Below are 16259 nucleotides of genomic sequence, written 5' to 3' on the forward strand. Positions count from 1 at the left end.
CATTTCTCAACTGTCTGTACTTTTCCCAGTCAGCAGGATCCTTGGACTTTCGAAATGTAGTCCATGCTTTATCTCTCTGCCTGAAAATACTCATAAGATAAGAAGTTATCCAGGGAAGATGCCTTCCCTTGACTTCAGTAGTTTTCAAGGGACCATGTTTATATATAACATCAGTGAATTCAGAATATTAAAAGTCCCAACCATCATGAACATTTGGTGTTAGTTGATACCTGTCCCAATTAATTGAAATTAAGTAATTAATAAATTCATCTGTATTCATTTTCTTATATTGCCTGATTCTAATTAATTCGAGTGGCAATTTGGGTAATTTAATTTTCCAATTACAGTGCACAATTGCATGATAACTGATGCAGTCAGACATAACCCCTGCTTTAATAAAACTATTTGGGTGTGAAACCAGTATCCAGTCAAGCAGAGATTGACATTTAGGTGTAACATAAATGGGCTCACTAATTAACTGAATTAGGTTCAGATTTACAAAAATGTTTTTTTTCTTTACTAGAAGATTTATCAATCTAAATCTTATTGAAGCCGCCTTATATGATATAATAAGTTTAATTTCTGCAGGTAATAGAATTTATAGTGGAAAACATACAGTGAGAGGATTCAGCAGGTGCAGAGGGAGGTCTATAAATGTTACTTATTCTCATGCAGAGTAACCTTTACAAAGATACACTCAAAATGTAAAGGCTTAATATCAGGGATAATTAACTCAGACACCAGATTAGAGGACACATATGTGGCCACACCACCACCCCTAGTGCCTCTGTTGACTCTGTAAGTTTGTAAGTTTAATTTCATTTTTAGATATTTTGTTAGTGAGCCAAGTTTCTAATAAATTAATAACAGGTTTGTACTGTTCAACCCATGCTTGAAATAAATCAATTTCTATTAAAAGGTTTCTGATATTCAAATTAATTATTTTCAGTCCTTTAACACCATTCAGTTTGATACTTAGGATACTAATACTGATCAAACATTGCAAAGCAAAAGCAAATCCAGAAAAATAAGATGTAAGACACAAAGATACCAAATATATTATCAGTAACAGCGAGACACGCAGACAGGATGAATAGACACTAAAAAACAAGACCAAACACTAAATTAGTAATTAATAAACAAGAGGCCAGTGCATTATATAGGGAATTATAAAGGCTGCTGCATATAACTATAATAACAGAATTCATTAGGGTCAAGTTATTGCAATACCTTGTTAGTTTAATTTAAAGGGAAAAAGAAAATCGTTCACCACTGGAGAAAAGTACAACCTACCTCAATAAGATGGGGAAAAAGTATATATTTCATCATAGTACAGCCAGTAAGACTTCCGCTTTGTGGCAATGTATGGTATATAGTTAATTTCGAAAGTCACCAACTATATCTCGAAAGAGTGTGGTCATGGTTCATAGTGGGAAGTCTTCATAAACTTTGTGAGGGACGGATGGCTAAAGTTAGTCTGTATTTTCAGCGGGGACTTATGCTGGAGAGTTCATGGAGGAGTTAATAGAAGACATGAAGACAGCTTCAGCGGCTTTGTGGTCACTTAATATTTTGTAGATGCATTCATTTTTTCTCTATCAGCACCAATAATGTTAGCATACCAGTGCTATCTTTAACATACTGCTGTGGGAAATCTTCAGATAGGCCAATAAATCTTCAGGTCACCCACAACTTAGTATGAAACTCAAAACTTATAAGAGAAAGACTTAAAGAAATACACTGGAAGCTGGTAGAGTTCAATGTGAATAGGTTTACTCTGCATAAAGAGCAATACAAAGCAAACAGAGGCCTTGATCCTGGGATAAAGAACGTAATGAAAATTAAATGATATACCTCTCATAACCCCTCCTAATCTGGGGCTTATTCGCTGAACCCCATCCTGTTTGATCTTAACACTTTGGTAATAATCCAAACATGACTCATCACAGAAAACAATGGTGTCTCACACTTCTCTAACATGTATCAGTTGTACTCGGTATCTTCCGCATTTCTCCCAATACACATGGCCAAGCGGCCTTCGCTCATCACACACAGAAAATTAAAATTCCCTTGGGAACTATCTCTTATTGACATAAATGTTATCTTTGCACAATTACCGGCCTATTCATGGAAAGGCGGTTTTCCACCACAATACAGTTTCCTTGTCATGATGTTATTGTCACAATGTTATTGTTCTTTATTTTTTAGTGACACATCAGAATAAAACTGTCCATGCTGCCTGAGGAAGAGCATCAAGCTTGAAACATGCTGAGTAGCCGCCACTCCAAGACAATTTTCTGACTGTGTTATGAGTTAATTGAGCCTATTACATTCAACATTTTTATGCATTGAACAGCTTCAACTTTTATGTGAAATTATTGACCTCAAAACAGGCTTATTTAAAGGCTGCATACAAGTTCAAAAAGCAGTTACATAAATTGTGTATCTATTTTGATTCTGCTGTATTTTTTTTACACCTGTGACCATTGTTTGATGGTCTGCTGGCTCCAGGGTCCATCATGGAGTATTTGGAACTACATTACTGAGGTATAAATGAGGGAATGTCGGCTAGGCCTGTCTGGCACATCTTTTATTATTGAAGATTTTTTGGGATGGAGCAGGAACATTACCTGGCGAACAACACACCAATACAATACAATGAGACTTGCAATAACAGCGGTACAGATGATGACTGGGATTGGCAACACAGGTCAACAACAATGGATTCTTTGATAAGCATCAATCAAGCTGCCGGCCCTCTTGGGGCTTTGATCGAGTGGTTGTGTGTTGTTGTTGAGAGGCTGGCTGGGGATGGAGGTTAGCGGGGAACTGATAATGGGCTTCAGTGAATCACAAGAGATGAACCCCCGTTGAGAGATGGAAGGGAGGAAGGAGAAGAGGATGGAGGAAAGAGCAGCAGGGCAAATGAGGGAGAGGAGTGCAAGAAGCAGGAGAGGATGGAGAGAAAGGAAAGGATGGAGTAGACTGGCTGAGGAGGGAGGCTTGTCCCCCACCGCCCATTTCCCCCCCAGTTCCCTGCTGGATGACCAGCACACAGACAACCAGGCACCATGACGGACATTCTCTTTCTCTAATGAGTCCCAGTCACAGCTGAACACACTGCTGTGCTTTACAGCACCAACAGAAGGGCCTGCCACCATGAAAAACTGACTGCCTGCTACAATCACAAACACCACAACAAATACAAAGAGTCAAATGAGGTCCTCCTGCAGTATATCTCAAATATAATTATGTTTGTTTGTGTCTTTGAAGGTGTGTAAGGACTGTTTTTTCAGCCTCTTGCCATTGCAGGCGACCAGGACACCTGCTGCGTGTTCGCAGCACACACTCGCTCTGCCTTGCTTTCGCCTCTTTGCCACCTGTTCTGTCTTCTTCTCAAGTGGAGCCAGCCAAGTGCCTACGCCAGATAGCGGCATATCACATAGGCAGGCTCCTTTGGCTCTGGGGAAGAAAGAAAGAAAAAAAAAAAAAAAAAAGCGTGTATCGTGGAACGTTCACTCACATTTCACATTCACTAAATCCATTCAGTAATCTCCTTATGCGTGCGACATGGCAGTATCAGAGGGGGTTGTTGAGGTAACTGTCAGGGAATTTGATGCAAGTTCTCTTGTCACAGTCACTTTGGCTCGCTCCCGTCACTCAGCCTGCCGTGCTCTGAGGGGCCGCTGACAAGAGCGGTATCGGCAGGCAGAGGAATGGCGGAGAGGATGTCCTGGAGGGCACCTATTTAAGATACGGATACAGGAGTCTGGATGCAAACCTGGCAGTTCACAATGAACGGGCATTCATGTACAATCTGCTCTGACTTGTGGAAACTGTCTTTGATCAAATAAGTGGCATTGATTTTGTGGAGCCCGAGCCTTTGTTGCCATATGTATATTGATTTTGTCCATCTTTGACATGTCAGGCAGGGGGTGAGAAGTAATGTGAAAAATGACCCCCCTCTCTGCCAGAGAGCCAATGAGGCAAGGCCAGAACACAGCAGGGAACCCTGCCATTAAAGTGATGCCCTGCTCAGCCACATTACAGTCCATTATTTTGAAACTTGGGGTCTCTTGATATAATTGGCACTTACAGAGAAGGATGCAGTGACTGCAACTCCCATTTTTCACAACACCCTTTATAGCAGAGGCCCAAGAAACATAAATATGCGCACACACCATGCGCCATCTGAGTGTAATCTAGTCCTCATCCTGAGTCTCCTGTGGGTGTCTGTGGTTTGCTGTGCCAGTGAAATGAAAGCAGGCCTCTCTAATAACAGCAAATTTAATACCAGCACTAGTCCCTTAATGAGAGTGCCCTGTGTTTGCTCTAGACTCATATCCGCAGCACCAGTGGGAGAGAAGGCGAGGGAAGGAAGGAAGGAGGGAAATGTAGTTAAAATCTCCCATTAGCATCACCTCCAGGGCAAGCATGTACACTCCCCAGGGGGTGGTGGGGGCGGCGGTCTGCGTGTCTAGCGCATGGTGGCACGGGGGGCCACAAGATGCCCATCCTCGCCTCTGCACAGCTGGAGCTCCTCGGATGGCGGTGTGTGCCACCATTAATAACCCACAGAAATTACTGTGGTGCTTATTAGAAAACAGCTTGACACTGGAGATCGGATGAGAAACAATCTGCTACAATAGAGGAAAGAACCCCTTAGAACAGACGGGAATGATAAATGATGTAAAACAGCGAAATAGAAGATAAATTCAATGTTCCTACATATCATTTGACGGCGGGTGAGGACCTAAGAATAAAAGATCAAAGAAGGAAGGCTGTAGTGTGAGTGTGGAATCATTTTGAGAGTGTGTATGTGCAAATTTGGTGGGTGTGTGTAATATTACATTGCATGCAAACATGGGCAAAAAAAAAAAAAAAAAAACAAGAGCAAGAGGAGGAAAAACTTGCAGATGAGAGCATCATATCCAGTCAGGTGATTGGAATATTTACGCGATGGTCAAACAATTAACTAGTGATCCTTTTAGCAATTAGCATGTCCGCCATATCAAGGAACAAAACTAAACAAAAACAAACCATTGCAATCATCTCTACTTTAATAATCTTGGTGAGGTCCCCTGAGTGTTTACTAAACAGAGTGATTGTGGTGGAGATTTGAATATTTAATAACAGGAAGAGATTGCAGAGGAGCAGCGTCTGGGGAGAACAACAATCCGTTTGGACTCACTGGGCAAATGAGGGAAACTAGGCTGAGCTCATTGAGTTTGTCCCCGTGGTATTAATGAATTTTAAATGAATTTTAGGGAATAGCCGTAAATACACTTCGAAAACAGTGAGTAGGGAGTGTTTCTCTGCTTCATACGGAGACAGAATATCTGTCTCTTTACAATGAAGGTGCCCGGAAACCACAGCTTTGGGTATTAGGGAGCAGACAGACAGATGTAAGACTTATCAGGATTGGAAAACTCTCCGAGGTAGATTTGATAGAGACATTTATTCTCCGCCTGCTACAGTAGAAAATTCCCCTCCTCTGGGACACATGTATTTTCAACTCAATATATTTCTCAATCCAACACATCCATCATATTGTGCACTTACAGGGATCAAACTCACCTACACATGTAAATTGAGTTTGTCTCTTACAAAAAAAACACCCACCAACAAAATATGTGGTTGCATGAGTTTTAAATACAGTTAGAACTATTTTTTGACCAGCAACAGACTCACCATACCTATTAAAACATCAAAACACCACCAGTATGCGACCTCTGCAATTGGAGGAGTAGCGTGCATCTGTAACCTCAGTCCAGGGATGTGCATGTTACCATAGAAACTGTTTAGATATTTTTTTTTATTATGCACAACTGATCCAACACACAGACACACACACATAAATCAACACATGTGAAGACCAAGCACCATCATTTTGAATTTTCAAATTAAAAACTTCTTCTTAAAAAGTTACTTGACAATAAAAACATGTGCATGTTTAGACTATAATTGAAACAAATTGAAATATGTCTCACATCCCTTCTAGATGAGTTCAAGTACCCCTTCGTCATTGCAATGAGTCATGATCCAATTCATTCATTTGAATTTAATTTTCAGCTGGATATTTTTAACTCTATTAATCATATAAGACAAGAGATTGTTCCGGTTTCTTTTCCCATATAAGACACAGTGATCCTGGAATTGGGTTTGGGCTTTCTCCAGTAGATTGCGTCAAGTTTGCATTTGTACTAATACCACCTGGAGAGACAAAAGGTGAGCATTTCAACCATTTATCCATTATTTTTAGCTATCAGTTCAGTTCAGTTCAGTTCTTCATTGTCCCACTCAGCATAAAAACACAAAACCATGAAAACATAGAGACAGTAAAGACACACCAAGGATGTATGTTAAAGGAAAGGAAAACAGCAACATGATTAGTTTAGATTAGCTACCATCATAGCTAATATCAATTCATAAACCTATTTGTGCACTGACTTCATTAGCTAAACGACTCCACAATCTTTCTGTTCCTCCCGGCAACATACCCACTGGGGAACAGGTATCCTTGGCTGGGAATCACTATTTTATACCTACAAAGCCTTTTGGCCTTTCAAGGGTTCAGTGAAACATCACAGCCAAATTTGCACAAACTCCAAGGTTTAAATATAACAGGTAACACTTTACAAAATGCACTTTGCAAAATTGTGCATAGTTACTAAGGAACAAGTGAGGAACGAATCAGGAACAACCTAATAATTGATGAATCATTAACAAGTACTTCCCTAATTATTCCTAATAGAGGACTATATAGTAGATACTGATGAGATACTAGAGAACAGACTGGGAGATCTGTGAATCAATCATACTGACCACTTTCCTCATGAGTCGTTCCTAATTAACTCTGAACCAGCTGCTGAGTGGCACAAAACTAGTAACGACTCATTTATTACTAATTACTTAAATATTAGTTACTGTTTTCATACAACCTCAAGTAAAGTAGTACATATAATACTGAGTAGTTACTGTGTAGTCCCTTGTTACTTCATCATTGTCTTTGCAATTAGTTCCTTAACAACAAATCAGATACAGGAGGATTCTCAACAAGTGTTTTATTCATCATATTCAGACCACATATTCATTATTATTCACATTCATGTCATATTCTGTAGCATTGATGATGCTGATGCCTTAAAAATAAACATAATAAGAGAGAGTGTAACAGTTTAATTGGGCTAAGTTTAAAGATTTTAGGCAATAACACCCAACACAAATTGCTTTCACACACTGTATTGAGTATTCATGCATTTAAAAAAAAAAAAAAACATCCAGCAAAATAATAAATAGTTTAAAATATATTTTGACTCCTAGAGAAACAGTACACTGGTGTTATACTGATGGTCCAACTACACCAGGAGAGACGGACGGAGAACAGGTACAGACTTCAGAAAACGAAGTTGGTGGGCAAACAAGCTGAGGTTAAGCGTCATGTTTATTGTATTTTATCAATGTAAATATTCCCCCAAAAATCTATGCTCTCCCAAGCTCAGCAGAAATTAAGCTTCATTCCAGCACAGCATCACATCTCAGGTCGCTTTCAGGTCACAAGACTGTTCACTTCATCACGTTAGCAGATCTATACGTTGGTTAGCCTTAGCATGTTTGTGGTTAGCAGAAATGCTAACGCTAACTGTTTGTAACATACGCCGTGTTTCCATTAGATTCGCAAGAGAATTTTAAGCAAACTTTTGAAATGTTGCAAAAAGGAAAATGTGAATTAGCTGTGTTTCCATGAACTGGTTTGAGGTGAATAAACTAGGCTATGAAAAGTATAGTTTCATCATAAAATGGCGGTATAAGCGTAAATAATCCGACAGTAAACAGAGTAGAAGAGGTTGCCAACCAGAAACAAAACAAATAATTACATTGCCTTGATGTGAGAAAGATGGAGAGAGGTCTTCAGGAATTTGTTTCATTTGGGCAAGCTGTAATTATGTCAGCTAGTATTGGCCATGCTATCTGGAGACGCCAGAAGACACCGAGAGCGGAAACAGCTGATCAGTCATGTGAGTTAAACGTCATTATACATAAATACATAAACTCTTTTTTGACATTTCCAAAATCCACCTCAAGCAAGCATAAAAGGAAGTTTTTTTTCATATTTTGGTGTTTCCATTAAGCTTTTTTTGATACAATACTTCAAAATGTGCATAAAAATAGGTTAATGGCAATATTAACTGGATAAGCTATAGGCTATATCCACTTCACTCACCAGTGCTCGTTGGACAGTTCATATTGAGGCTAAATAAGTGATTAAATAATAAATGTTCAGAGTTAATCAGGAACGACTCATGAAGAAAGTGGTCAGTATGATCGATTCACAGATATTCATGAACCAAACATTTTTGTCTCCATTTTAAATCATCAACAGCTAGCATCACAGGCGGACTGCCACAAGCATCAATTCTGGGACCAATTACAGCCGACATATCATTCAGTGACACATCTCTTTTCACTGTTACGCTGATGATACACAGTTATACCTCTCATTTCACATGACCTGAACAATCTAACCAGACTACATTCCTTTTTATCCAATGTCAAGAGCTGGCAGCTAACTTCCTACAATTTAATAGCAGTAAAACAGAGCTTTTGAACTTTGGTCCAGAACATCACAAACTACAGATACAATCCTTCCTTGGCTCACTTACTACCGATGTTGGCAAAGAACCTCGGGGTAAATTCTGATAGCCACTTATCCTTTGAGCAGCATACCAGAAATATCATCCATGCTTGTTTTTATCAATTAATAAACATCTCCAAGATAAGACACATGCCTGGACAACTGTAATTCTTTTTTTTTTAACCTTTTTAAACTCTCACTCAGTCTCACAATTGCAATTTATCCAGAACTCAGCAGCCAGATTATTAACTAAATCTAGAAGGTCCTGTCATATCACTCTGATTTTAGCATCATTGCATCGGTTGCCCTTTACTACATTTTAAAGTTTTATTAATTACCTACAAGGCAGTCCATGATCTGGCTCCAGATTATATTAAAGAACTTTTGACCTCTTACAGCCGAGCCAGGCCTCTAATACCAGCTGATTAAAAACTTTTAGCTGTTCCACCAACCAGACTGTAAACCAAGGGTGACTGTGCGTTTTTAGTTACAGGCCCTCGGCTTTGGAACAGCCTTCCTCTCAGCGTGAGATTGGCAGACTCCACTGAAGCTTTTAAGTGCCTTCTTAAAAATCACTTTTTACAAGATGGCCTACACTTAACAATGTTTTCCTTTTCCATTATCAACATCACTTTCATATTTCCTCTTTATATTACTATTTTATGGTATGCTGTGCTTGTTTTTAGTATATTTTAGTATTTTTATGTGCACTTCCATATATTTTCCACTTTTATCCACTTTTATATTCAAGAGTTTGTTCTTTTATTAGAATTCAATCTGCTTTGAGCTCATCTCTTATATTTGCATCTTATTTGTTTATATATGTGGTTATGTCTTTTACTGAAATATCACCGGCTTTATATGAGCTTATTCCTTTTATCCGCATTTCACTTATTTATATATGGGGGGCTTACATGACATGGGTTTCTGATTCTTTAATTTTTATGCTGTAAATCCTTTTAATCTGGAAAGCACTTTATGCTTTAACTTCAAAAGTGCTGTATAAATAAAATTATTATTATTACTTAATGATTCATTAATGTGGGATCTTCCAGTCTGTTCTCTAGGAACTCATCAGTATCTACTATATAGTCCTCCATTAGCAATTATTAGGGAAGTACTTGTTAATATTCATCAAATATCAGGTCATTCCTGATTTGTTCCTCACTCATTTTGCACAATTTTGTTTAGCGTATTGTGAAGTGTTACCCAATAACAAGCAGTTAATTGCAACAGCAAAAACACAGTAATGTTGGTTACATGAAAAACACACATACGCACACACATATGCACACACATATGCACACATGCACACAGAGTGAGACAATTTCTTGCGAGCCCAGTCCAGGTCTATTAGGCAGGCATCAGGCATTCACTGTGGGCCAGGTCTGGCTGGGCTCCCAGGTTAGAGGACGTCTCCTCCTGGCCCTCTCTTACCATCTGCTCCGTCCAGAAGGCCAGCACCACTGGGGGGGGGGGGGGCGGGCTGGCCCACCAGATACAGCCCAGAGGAGAGGAGAGGGAGGGAAGAGGTGGAGAGAGGTTGAGAGGGGGGACACCGAGGAGCAGAGAAGGGTTGGAAGGTGGTGTGCTGGAGCTGATGGAGGTGCAGAAAGGGCTGGAGGTATTCAAAGTGCTGGACAAGGGGAGCAGGAGGCTGTTGGCAGGACAGGGAGGGGACTCGAAGGGGGACAGCCGGGGCAAGGCAGGGCTCAGGTGCCCTGGGGGGAGTTACAGGGTCGTCTGTTACCTGTCCACCTCTGACCAAAGCCATCTGCTGCAGGGAGAGGAAGAGGAAGCGGAGTGGGTGTTGGGGGAGGAGAGGTGCAAGGAGCAGATGCTGGGAAAAAGGTGAAAAAAAAGGTGCTGATGTGAGATCTAAATTTGTGTTCCGTATTTAGGTTTTAATTAGTATCTCATATTGTGCTCAGGCATGTACGTTTTTCTAACAAGGCAGAGTAATTGAAGAAGAGAAAGGTAATTGAGAACAGGAGGAAATAATATTCATGATGGATTGAGTGGGTGAAGGAGTGAGTGAGAGAGAAAGAAATTATTCTTTTTTGCATGAATATGAGAGTTTAATTGGACAGTGTGTGCTTTCAACCTGGCGGATGCAGGGGCTGCTGCTGACGCAAGGAGTTTTGGAAAAATTGGGTTTGAAACAAGAGGGAAATTTCCTCGCTGAAATGAGAGATGGAGCGATATCGGGGGAGGCTAACAGGACAAAGAAACAGGTCAGGCACTCCATCTGAACATTACTCTCTCCCTTCTGCCAAATCCCATTCCAAATGAAATGCGCCACATAGTCGGAAATAGAAATTTATCACAGCATTGCATACCGGCTCCTGATCTCTCATCCACCGGCATTATAATTGACACTTCAGGAAGATGCAGGGAGGATGCCCAAGGATATTGTACAGTATATCCCTGCTTGTCTGTCACAGCTACGTCCTCCTTTTGTCCCGCTCAACTGTGGCTCCCTCCGAGCCAAACAGAAGGAAACAGACCAAGAGGACTTGTGAAGGTGAGAGCAGGAGATTCTGCAGGCGAGGCGGCGCTGGGACTAAAGGATGGACAGAGCTTAACAGTGGATTTACAGAGAGAGTAGCTCACCAATCAAATGCTGAATAAGTTGAAATTTAGAAAAGCTCTAACTGCTGTCTCTGGACACTAAGACCACAACTTCTTCTTCAACAGTTAGTCGAGCCAATATTGTTTGTTTGTTTGTTGCTAGTAGCCCGACTTTCTTTTCCGCAATTTCACTTTACAAAAAGTTTATAAAGGACAAGGCGACAGTGTGTTGCAATTTGCAACAATTGATTGTCAAAGGATAGAAAAATAAAGTGATATCAATCAGTGTAACAAAAATATCTCCGGTGACATCAGAGATCTTAACAACAAACACAGCATGACCACATCATGCTCAATAACATCGTAACTACTGAGGTGATCTAAATTACTTTGATCTCCACGAGCAATTCAAAATGCAAGCACATAACTATTGAATGCAATTTATCGCATCACGGCTGCAGACTTGATAAAAATTTCTCGGGGAGCTGGAAGCTGTCGGGACCGCACGCTGCACCTCAGGTCCTGATGAAGTGGAGAATGACAAGACTTTCACTCACCAAACATATCACCACAGGCACTAATTCCACCAATTTCTCTGAAAAATGAAAGGAAATTGATGAAAGAAGCTTTGAAAGAAGCCTCAAGAAATGTCCATCATATGAGAGACGTACAGAAAAATCCTAGAACACATAAATACAATTCCTGATACTGAAATTTACGTACAAATAAATGTAGTTTTTGCCCAATGCTGTTGATTATTGGAATAATGCAACATGGTTTTAAACTGTAGCCCTTTCAGTGAAGTTTTGAGTGTCTGGTAGTTGTCTACAAGAAGTACTGATGAATGTTTACTCCATGGCAGCAATGTAGTGGTTCATTTGAAATACACAAGAAACTCCTGAATTACTGCTTTAAGTGGCTGTAAACCAAGTATAATGTGATTTGCTTGTCATGGAAAATTGCTTCAAAAGTTGCATCTCTCCAAAGATCCATAAAGGCTTAAATTACTTTCTATTTTAAGCTGCTCAGTGTTAGAGAACAATACTGAGTCCCAACACATCTGAGCAAATGAAAAAAACAGAAATGATTGGAGTTTGCATCATGCCAGTTACTTATATGTGAGACATTTCATTTTAACCTCTAATGTGAAAATGTGGTTTTCTTTGCATCAATTAGAGGTGACCAAGATTTAAGGAGATAAGGGTCAGTAACCCTTGATGTGTACAGTAGGAGGAGGTCTATTCATGTTGCAGCTTCTGCATAAATCATTTAACGGCCCATTGAAGGTAAAGTCCACCGAAGATTTTTACTTTATAATAGTGCACAGATCAGTTTGATCAGTGCATCTGTTGCAATATTTCCTTAAAGGGGAACCAGCACATTTCCAGGTCTATATTTATGTTCTGGGGTTCTACTGGAATATCTTAACATGATTTACAGTTCAGTTGTCTTTATGCAGGTCCGTTTTAGCTCCTGTCTCTGAAGGTCCCCCCTCCTGATGAACCCACTGATTGTCCAGCTTCCAGTTCTAGATACATAAGCAAACAGTAGTAGTAGGATTTCACTTTTTTTATTACATGTTCCAGCCTAAATCTGATCCGAAACATGGGAGTGGACAACGTGAGCAACCTGTAGAACAACCTTAGCAACAACTTTAGCACAAGCGGCAACCTCCGGGGCTGTAAAATGAAGCCAATGCAGAAGTGCCAAAAACTGCAGTTCCTTGAATGGCCACTTGAGGCTCCAAAAGCGAGTCAATCCCCATAGACCCCCATGTTAATATGCCCAACTTTACGACATGTTTACAGCCTGGTACAAAAAACGGTTTTGGTCTCTGTAGCTAATTTCCCCTTTCATGATAACTGTACGGGGGGTGAATTTTTTTATAACTCACCCGTTTAAATTTTATTAAACCGTAAAGTTATGTATAATGACAGACATGACTGCTTTGAGTGACAGGCCCGCCAGCCGCTAGGTGGCTTGTTTCAGCCATGCGGCCCGCCTCTTTGCCCATTTTTGATTGGCTGGGAGTTACATAGCATCTGCCAAGATGGCGACGGCCGGAGCGGCTCACTTTGAGCTTCAAAACCACTCTTCAGAAACCAACGGGCGTCATGGTAACTACGTCCATATTTTTATACAGTCTATGCTTTAGCAACAAAGACTACAAAACGGGCAGCCATTTGTGTGCATGCATGGACAATGTGACGTCATCAGGAGGAGGAAGTAGAGAAGTTAACAGACAAAGCATTCAGAGCTGAAGTCCTGGCTTTGACTCTCCGGGAGTACCTTTAGTTTTTAACTTTGATCATGTTTAACATAGACATCTGACATTAAAACAGTATATAAATGACAGAAAATCACAAAAAGTATGTTATGTCCCCTTTAAGTTGTAGGACTCAAAAGAGACAGATGCCTAAGATCAAGACCTCCAGTTTATAATGCAGTCTTTCTGTTAAAATTTTTAAGTTTCAAGCCCAATAATGACACCATCGGGTGGATGATTTCAATTTTAAGAAAACTCCCTTCTGTCCACAGAAGACATTATACAGTACACTTTATTTCACATTCTGAGGAGTCCTCCTCTAACTGGGCCTCATGTGTAAAATTGGTGTAGTGCCCCTTTAATTTTAAGAGCCAATAGACAGACTGTAGCATGGTGTCATCAAGGGACGAATCCTCCTTCATAGACAGCAAAAGATGATGAGTAACCGCTCCCAGCCACAAAGGTTTTACTGTAATATGCACACATTTTCCAATGGATAGGAATATTACCTGAAAACCCTACAGTCAAATAAAACTCATTTTGATGATTAAAAAACTTCTCATAAAATAATTCCATGAGTCCACAGATTTAACTCAGTAACACTGAAAGCTCAATGCTCTGATTTCCAGCTCATTGCAAAAGCACAATTGAACTGTTTTAGCACGAATTTTCCCTTTAACGCGTGTAAACATTGTTTGTCAGGCTGCTCTCCCAAACACACAGAAGTTGAGTCAACTTCCTGATAGATGGAGCTGACAGATGAGGAGCCACTAGCCTCCCAGCCGGCGGGCAGTGGCGGTGCCAGGCATGGCTGGCGATATCCGGTTTTTAGCATCCCCCTGCTGTGCCACAATTAGCAGTCATTAGCAGCTCTGGGGAATGGAGGAGGTGAGTGCGAGGGGTTGGGGGAGCGTTGAGATAGCGGGCAGGCTCCAGCAGCATGGCGAGAGCTTACAGTGCTAATCAGGTCTGCTTCTCCATCCCTTGACTCTACTCATTTGTGCCTCTACAGTAAACAAAGTCCTCTGATGTGTGTGTGTGTGTGTGTGTGTGTGTTTGTCATCGTGCACAGAGGAGCGCGCAGCAGGCAGCGCCACCACAAAACAACCAGGGAAACACACTGTCTGTCAGGTAAAGATTGAAGCCGATGAGATGGGGTACTTAACACAGTCTTGAAATCCCAAAGGATCAATACTTAGCCAGAGTTATTACTCAGTGTATTACATTTATATTGGCACCACCGCTCTGAAAAGCCACCAAAGATGAACCACGTGAAATTGATGTCAAAGGTGACTCTGCACAAAAGGAGCATAAAAGATAATGTGGAAGCAAAACCAAATAAGAATCCACACGGCAGGTTAGCATCATAAGTACGCTGGAGCAAACCTAGACGGCCGTTCTTACAGATAAAGACTAGCCAAATGGCCATATACCGCAAAAAGGGCCTGTGAAAATGACATTGATACATGGAGGGAAGCTACAGAAGAGGAGTGACTTCTCTTTTTTTTTTTTTTTTTTTTTTCCATGGCAGCAGACTGGCAGCTTGTCCTCTGCCGTGGCCCTCCCCGGCTCTCCGAGCGGCGGGACAGAACCATCTCATCTCCCCTGCTGTGATTTGTGTGTCCGATCACAGAGGCAGCCACTTTTACAGCTGCTATATTGTCAGGGCTAAGCGGGATGTGGCATGTGGAGCTACTGCTGTGTGTATTTCCGTGTGTGTGTGTGAGTGGTTGTGTAGCTATCTATGAAAGGAAGACATTCATTTGCTGTATCATTTCATGCTGGGACAGTCACCCTCCCCACCAACCCCCTTCCTCCCCTCCACACTCACCCTTTTTTTTCTCTAAAGCTATAGCTCTATAGCTGACCTGTCTGCCATAATAAACAGCTTGTGTTGGACAACTGATTTTAAACCAGGGCCATATCGCATATTTCTGCACATGAGAGGAGGGGGCCTGAGAGAGAAACACATCCATAAAGATGACACCGTTTAAGAGGCAGACAACCTTTACAAAAGAGCGCCGGGTTTAATGGGCTGGCCGCGTGGCTCATAAACCACAACAGCATCCAACTGCAACGGAGACCGAGAGCCAGCTTTACTCAAGGCTGCTGCAGAGAAAACGCTACCACCCTGAAGGCTACACCGGATCGTTTTGCACAAGTCAGTCAGTCAGTCAGTCACAACCGCAAGAAATCACAGAATCTAAACCCAAGAGCGAGAGGTGTGTCCAGGTGCGTTTTGTGGTCTGATAACCACAATAACACAGTGTGGGAAACAACACTATGAGAGCACTGAGAGTGAACCAAAACAGTAAAGATGCAGCCGGAAAGCTTAACAATGAGCTGAAACGCGATAAAGCTCCGTGAAGTCGAGGGGAGCTGCAGAGTTGGACCATAATTTCCTGTAGGTTCATCACTACGAGCAACACCTCTGAAACACCTCTGACCTATAAGTCCTATATTCAAAATCCTTCTTTGATCCTGCATATCCTAAACGTACATAAGTAATACCAGCAAAACGTACTTAAAGTATCAAACATAGCTGCACTGATATTTTAATTAGACTGTCAGTAGCCTACTGATACAGCAATGTGTGGGCAGGGTTTAACTATTGTAAATAAAACCATCTGAGACGTTTAGAGGGGGAAATCTCTATTTGGTGGAACTGCTAACAGCTCAAAGACATCTGAAACATGAATCAGATAAAAGTGGTGGAGTAAAAGTACAATATTTCTCTCTAAATTGTAGTGGAATAGAAGTCTAAAGTAGCACATAAGTGGCATACTC

The sequence above is a fragment of the Thunnus maccoyii genome, chromosome 18 (genome assembly GCF_910596095.1).
Source record: "Thunnus maccoyii chromosome 18, fThuMac1.1, whole genome shotgun sequence".
Classification (NCBI taxonomy): domain Eukaryota; kingdom Metazoa; phylum Chordata; class Actinopteri; order Scombriformes; family Scombridae; genus Thunnus; species Thunnus maccoyii.